The sequence below is a fragment of the Phasianus colchicus genome, chromosome 10 (genome assembly GCF_987193195.1).
Source record: "Phasianus colchicus chromosome 10, bPhaCol1.hap1.1, whole genome shotgun sequence".
Taxonomy (NCBI): domain Eukaryota; kingdom Metazoa; phylum Chordata; class Aves; order Galliformes; family Phasianidae; genus Phasianus; species Phasianus colchicus.
The window spans coordinates 4,601,434-4,608,650 of NC_143445.1; the positions used below are offsets into that span (position 1 = coordinate 4,601,434).

At 48.1% G+C, this 7,217-nt stretch overlaps 1 long non-coding RNA gene across 2 annotated transcripts; it reads left to right on the forward strand.

Annotated features, from left to right (window-relative positions):
* Positions 1-3,512: 3,512 nt before the first annotated feature.
* On the forward strand, positions 3,513-6,029 carry LOC149916563 (uncharacterized). Of its 2 annotated transcripts, none has more exons than XR_016469413.1 (3): positions 3,513-3,659; positions 3,757-3,878; positions 4,793-6,029. It is a non-coding gene; the product is annotated as an uncharacterized LOC149916563 (long non-coding RNA). The 2 variants fall into 2 exon arrangements; XR_016469412.1 differs by having other exon boundaries at positions 3,513-3,628.
* The last annotated feature ends 1,188 nt before the right edge of the window (positions 6,030-7,217 follow it).

Consider the following 7,217-nt stretch of genomic DNA (forward strand, 5'->3'; position numbering starts at 1 on the left):
GCATTTCGTAATGTTGCAGTGGGTGGAGTGCTGTGTGGTTCTGCAGCAGTGTCCTTGAGTGGGCCTCATGTTCTATTTTGTCTTCCTGGCTTTGCATGCTTACCTGAAAGAAAAAAAAAGTCTGTACCTACTGCATGCTGTGCATCCAGAGACCATTGGGAAGACCTGCAGGTTCACAGGTGAGAACATCCCAACAGATGTTCTGCTTGGTGTTCTGGCTGTATGACTTGCCCTTGTGCAAAACAGCCCCAGCAGGACCCCATGTGTGGAGCATGGGAGCCAGACACTAAGCTGTGACTCTGTCCCTGGGAGCCAAGGAGTTGCTTGTCCCCAGGTCTGCTCATGGCTTTGGGTTGAGGCCAAGAGAAGAGAGAAGGAGAATGAAGCCTTACCTCTGAATGAGCAGCAGCTCCTTTGACACCTGCACTTAAATTCTGAACCAGATGCCTGGTGCCACTTTAGTCCCTGGCCTGGCTATATTAGAAGCAACACTAATCAGCCTTTAAATGCTAGAGACATTAGGAGAATTATCTCCATATTTTACAGCTCTCTGGCGAATATTTTGGTGCAAGGCAGATGCTAGACTGTGGGTATGACTCATGGAGTGGGGACTCTGCTTTACTGCAGGCTGCATCCTGAGGTCTTTCCCATATTGCTGCATAACGTTGCCTAGCTCCAGAGTAGGGATATTGAGTATTCTCTAAGCCCGGATTATTGTGTATAGCCCTTGTTGTATGATGCTGCAAATGAGCATACGAGCTGCCCGTCATAATGAAAGGGCAGAGAAATTAACTTGATAGAAGAGGCTGGAGGAAGCGGTTTGTTTGCATTTTCCCCTAGGAGACGAGGATTCAACGCCTTTATGGAGCAGGGTCTGCTGCTTGCTTTCATACAAATCCTGTACACTGCTGGCTTATTTAGAACTCATTTTTACACTGAACAAAGCAGGGACAAAAAAAAAATAACCTCTCTGACATAGCAAAGCCAACCCTCTTGGACTTAAACCTGTTGCACCGAAGCTTCTGGAAACCTGTGCTTAACAATAATCCTTCTGGTTGTGCTATCAGGTTTTTTGGGGGATTGTTTTTCCCAATTTAACTGTGTGAATGAAGTCAGGATTTGCTTTCCTGGACTGGACTGTCCACAGAGCGATGCCTGCAACCCGCCCCAACAGCCAGCATCCCCTGCACTGAGGGTCTCAGGCAGAGCAGGCAGCAACCGAGGGGCTGCAGCTTCCCTCCTTGTCCCTGCTAGCTGTGCTTTTGTTCAGGAAAATGATCTCCCTTTCTGCTTTGACATCTGACGTGGTACAGATGGAAGCCCAACCACAACATGGTCCATTGTTGGCCATCAGTCCTGGATGGAAGATGGGGAGCTCCAGCCTCCAGCTCCACCTGCCCATCCTGGCTGTTCCCAGCACTCTGTGAGCCTTCTGCCCCTCCTTGCCCCATCCCAAGGCAAGTTGTTCAGCAGGATGCTTCCACACGGTGCTTATCTCATTGGTTGTAGCAGGACTTGCTGCGTGCTCAGAACTTGGGTCGTGTTTAAACAACTTCTCCCTCTGCCCCAGCTTCCCTGCCTGCAGGAGCGAGTAGATTTTTTCCTTATTGACCTCAGCTGTGAAGATGGATGAAAAGAAATTGCTCGGGGCTGTATTTGCACTTTCTTCTGGACCCGCTGAGCGGTTTCCCTGAGAGATTCGTGGTACAGGGAAGGCAGTGCAGGGTAGAACCTTCCACTCTCTCCTTTCAGTGTTGTTTGTTTTCAATCATATCTTTCTGAGAAATGTTTTATTTAGGAAGGAGGTTAGCTTTTCCTCCTGGTCAAAAAGGAAAACATTTTCTTTAACACAAAGCAAGCAATGGAGAATTGGAATTATTTTTATAATGTTTAAGCTTTGTCAAAACCCCATTTTCCTATGAGAGAAGAGATGGAGAGAGGGAGCAAGGCCAAGGAAAGCCTTTGACTCGTGTCAGGTGTTTACGTGCAGGAGCATAATTTGTACAATATTTTCCTCTGCCTCTCCCCCTTGTCCTCTCACCACGTTCCCTCTGACAGAGTGTCCCTTCCAGTGCCTCCCATCTCTCACATCCTCACAATTTCCCCACGGCACTGATTATTTCTTCACCATACTCCATGCTATCTCACATTCCGCCATTGGCTCTCAAACTTCCAGGTGGACTCTTGGCCACTGTATTCTCTTTTACATGTTCTTTACCATAACCATGGCTGTTCCCCTCTCACCTTCCCCCAGTCAAGCTGACTTCTCCACTGTCACAGCACTGGGGCCGTCTTATGGAGTGAGCTGGCATTGCCTCCCTGGAGAAATCTCCATCTGCAGGTGGATTTTCTTGGCTTGTCTCTCTCGCCGTTCTTGGCTCCTCTGTTTGAGTCTGAAGCAGTGATTTAGCAGAATTTGTTTTGACAATAGCAAAGGATATTCCCAGCCAATTAAAAATATGGTAATGGAAAGATGGGAAGGAAATGCGGCGCTTCCTCTGCTTGAGGGGTTTGTTGTTGGCTGTTACTGTGCTTAAAGGGATTAAAAGTGCATGCTACAAGTCCATGTCAGATTGAATGTTAAGCTCCCAAGCTACAGCCATGCTCTTGAGAGCAGGGAAACAATAATTCACTACGGTTTGGGATAGAAGGATTACTTCAGTAATTTGCTTATTGACTGGTATTCTTTCTCACGCAGACACGTACATGCATGCACACAAGCACATGAAATTACAAGGCATTTTGTTAACATCTCGTGCTGCAGATGGTTGAAATCAAGGATCAATTCAGAGTTTGGCCTCGGAAGCAGTGTCCAAGATGCTGTGCAGTGCCAAGGATGGGCTGGGTGATGAAGGGCAGAGGTTCTGGAAGATGTGAGTTCATGTTTTACCTCCTATAGGAGGTTCTGTGCTTATTTCTCCCCAGAGTACATCTAGAGCCACAGTAACAGGTAACTCAAGTGGCTCATCCTGCTCTTCCTTAGGGATCCTGTGGAGGTCCAGCGCTGGGTCAGGATCCCCAGAGAGCAGTTCTGGTTCCTGTGCCCAAGTTTTCAGTCTGTGCAAGGGCTCTGTGAGCACTTCGTTCCATGGCAGTGGGTCAGTATGGGCACAGCAAGACTGAGCTCTGGCATTTCTCAGGCACAGCATCTCCTGCCTGGCCCAAGGTCACTGTAGTGAAACCTGAGGGCTGACATCCACGCAGGGTTGAGCTGCTTTCTCACCAAGAGCTGGAGAAGCATATAAAGGGTTACATCAGACGGGGAGCCAAGACAGACTTTATAGCAGTGCTGTTTTTTAACAGGCAGCCCAGACTTGTAATATCAGCACTTACTGAATTAATTTGCTATGTAGCTCCGGTAAAGCTCCAAGTTCTTTCGGTGAATTCTAGTTTTGAGAAAAATCAAGAAAGTAATTACTTGGCTTGGTCATTAATTACTCACTACTGGACATTTTCGAGAGTGTAGTATGAAAAGCCTGAGGCAGCTATTAAGGGTAGCTCTAATGCTATTGATCTGTTTGTGTTTATTGTGGAATTTCTCTGCCTTTATGACATGTCATTGAACTAGAGGATACAGGTGCGTGGGGCCAGGGAGCACGAGCTGTTCTGTGCCATGCCTGCCCTCCAGGTGACTTCTCAGTGTCCCCAAGGAGGGCCTGGTATGGGGCTGGGGTTGGGAGCTGGCCGTTACATAGCTGCACAGCTGGGGTTGCAATGCTCCAGCATGGCTCAGGGCTCTGCCTCATTCCCCTCCAGCCTCCAGGATGATCAGTTTCCCATTCTCTCAAAGTGACACGGCCTGGCTGCCACCTCTGCATGCTGTAATCCTGTTGGCAAGAGGGAAAGGTGTAAGGCAGCAGCAGCGTGACAGTTGTCTGGTGAGCTTGGAAATGCAGTAGGGAACGGTAACAGCTTCTGGAAAAGGGCAGGATTGTCATTTGGCTTCCAGGGGTTTCTTGAGGCAGATGAGGTCTCACAAGGATGGTGTTGGTTGGGTCAGGGTTTGTTCTGGCTCTGTTCCCAGCAGCGAAAGGTGCAGACTTTTCATGTACGAGCTCAGACAGAAAATGCCACCGTGCCATTATTATTATTATTATTTCCTGTACCCACAAGAACAGGGAAAAGCAGCAAGCATTTAACAGTGCCAAAGGGATGCAGCTGCTCAGTTAGTGCCTCCTGGCCTTTCTCCTTCTCCCATCATATTTGGTATGCAAAATTGAATCACACCCTTCTCACCCGTTTCCCACTGGGGGAAAGGTGGCCTTTAAATCATAATATGATTGCAGACGATGTTGCAGAAGGGGAAAATGAGATGAACTTTAAACTCCCCTTCGCTTTACAAATTTGTTCATGTCTTCCCTCGTAGCTGCTTAGTCATGCCTATTAGATTTACCATTTTCTAGAAGGGAAAAGTGGAAGGGAATTTTATTATCTCTTCAGCATCTGACTTGGTGCCTTCCTCCCCTCCTTTGTGTGGTTTAATCAGGAATTTGCAGAGGTTTTGATTGGACTCCTTTGATCCTAGCGCAGAGTCCCTCAGGTACGGGTTCGTTAGCTCTCATTAGGAGAAGCAGCATTTTTCTGTGATGGTGCACGTCCTTGTACAGCTAATTGAAGAGCCATCACAGGCACTTTATTGCTTCGTTACTTTTCGCCGGTGCCTTGGATGCCTACAATGACCGACCAGGTTGGAAATGAGCAGTATAGAACACAAAGAAGGGAAGGGACCGGTTGTTTAATTAATTAGCAACCGCTGAAGGAAACACTTTGCTTTTTTTTTTTTTCCATGCAGACGGTGCAAAACTGTGCTACTGGATGAAATTAAGAAAATGAAATCAAGAACTTGGCAAGTTGCACAAGGAGGCTGGGTCTGCATTTGCATATCAAAGGTAGCCAGGATTCTTGGAACAGTCGCAGGCGTTTTGAAAGGGATTTTTACACTTTGTTCAAAGAGTTAAATCGGTTTTGGGCTATTAGAGTTTGCAGAAGGAGAGCTGATTTGCATATGTGCTGTCGGTGGGGATCTCATACCTCAGCCTGGCACGTCCCCAAATTGGACATCAGACAAGATGGCCACGGGCCTGCTCCTGCCTGTCAGCTCCTCTGGACATGCGTTTGTGGTGATGGGATGGAGGAAATGGAAAGGAATGGGCAGGAGGGAGAATATTTAATAGCAAAGAAGAACTTCTCCGCAGCGGGCAGAGAGCCAGTGGGTCTGCACCGGCCGTGGAGGAGCCTATACTCAGAACAGGTCACAGTGCTGGATCTCAGCCCTGGCACTTCTGTAGCCATTTCAATTAACGTCATTGTTCTAGGCAGAGCTCCTGGATGGAAAATGTGCACTACTGTGAAATGTGATAGTGCTGTGCCCTGGGGGTCTTCTTTGGAAAGTGCTGAAATGCGCAGTGCCATTTCTGGAGGTGTAGGAGGCATGTGAGAGGATATGGCACCTGGGGGCTCCTGGCCAGCTGCTGCCAGAGTGGGACCCAGCGATGCAAGCTGAAGATGGATTTAGATGCTGGAAGAGAACAGTGAGGAGATGCGGTCAGTTTTCCCCCCACTGGAAATCATTCAGGCAGTGTTGGATACCAGTGTAAAAGATATGCTATAATTCCACCAAAGACACTGTTTTCCGTGGGTGATGTTTTGCCAGGCATGGGCTAACTAGCCAAACCTTGTGGTAACAACATGCCCTCCTGGCCTCGACACCCAGAGCTGGTCACCCCATGTTTTGTCCCCAGCTCTGTTCCAGCCTACTGGATTTTCAAGCCTGTTCTATCTGGCTGTGTCCCTGTGTTGGTGAATGGGCTACAGAATCACAGAATCACAGAACATCCCAAGCTGGAAGGGACGAATGATGATCACGGAGTCCAGCTCCTGCCTCCACACAGAAACATCCATAAATCAAACAGAATAAATCAAACAGTATTTCTGAGAGATTGTCCAAACGCTTCTTGAGTGGCTTTGCGTCACTGCCTGCTTTGAAGGACACAGCTTTGCAGACTCTGCCAAGACTTTGGATTTAGACCTTCCCCGAGCACCTCCTGATGGGAAGGAGCTTGTCCCTAAGGGACAGAGAACAGGGGTTAATTCTGGCACAGCTCTGTGTATGTGCTTGTTCACAGCCTGATAGAAGCCAGGGGAAACACTGTTTGTGCTTGTCTTATCTAGCATGTCATTTCTCTGTGCATCTTGTGGGCATGGGAGAGCCTAGTCTGCAGCTTGGCATGGATTGGCCATTCCTGCCATCTTCGTCCAGTCCTGGCTGTTGGGTCTGCAGTCTGCCTGCAGCATCAAACGTAGGTGGCTACGGAGAGCAGAAATATGCAGTGTAAATATTCCTTATTTATCATCTCGTTTGCTACGTCTGAGGGGACGCACAGGGCAGTGGGAGAAAAGGGTGTGAAGAATGAGTGATGGACACTTTTGCTCTGTAGCTGTTCGTCACCATTGTGGAAATACTTTGGCATGACTGCCAGACAGGAACGTGCACTCCCCCAGCCTCCTGATCACATTATTATATTACACCTGCCATTCTTTTTTTTTTTCCCACTAATATGTTATTTTTGGCCTGACAGCTTTATGAAGGAGAAAAGAGAAATAGAGAATGAGACGTGCACCCCTACAAGACACGGTGTTCATTCCTCATCAGCGAGGGATGGGTCTGCCTCAGACACGGGAGATCTGCTGATGGAAATATCTTGCTATTTCCAGCAGCTCAATCTGCCACCAAAGGGACATCTCCATTTTGCAGAGGTGAGGAGATGGGGCAGGATTGGCTCTGGAAAATCGACCCTTCAGCAATCTCGCTTTCCTGGCTCCCTAATCTCTACAGGGGTGTTCAGTTAGTGGGAGTAATCAGGCCACTCTCTATCTTGGATGTTGCTGATATGGTGGGAAGTATGATGAACTGGTTGACCACATCATCACCTTAGTGCCTGGTTCTTGTGTTGGGTGAATCAGGCTCTACGGACAGTAATGGCTAATGTCCTCTCTGAGTCAGGGTTGGTGGAAGAGCAGTGACCCCAGGAGACTTAATGCTGGTTTCATTTTGCAGAGAGGAAGAAGGGAAATGAAGAAACTTGTGGAGGGGAAATGCCATGTCAGACACGGCCACTAGTTATTGTCCTGCATTCAAAGGCCACTGGGCAGAAGGAAGTGTGTGTGGGAAGTGGGAGAGGCAGGAATGAAACCTAAAAAGTTGCGTGTCGTGATTG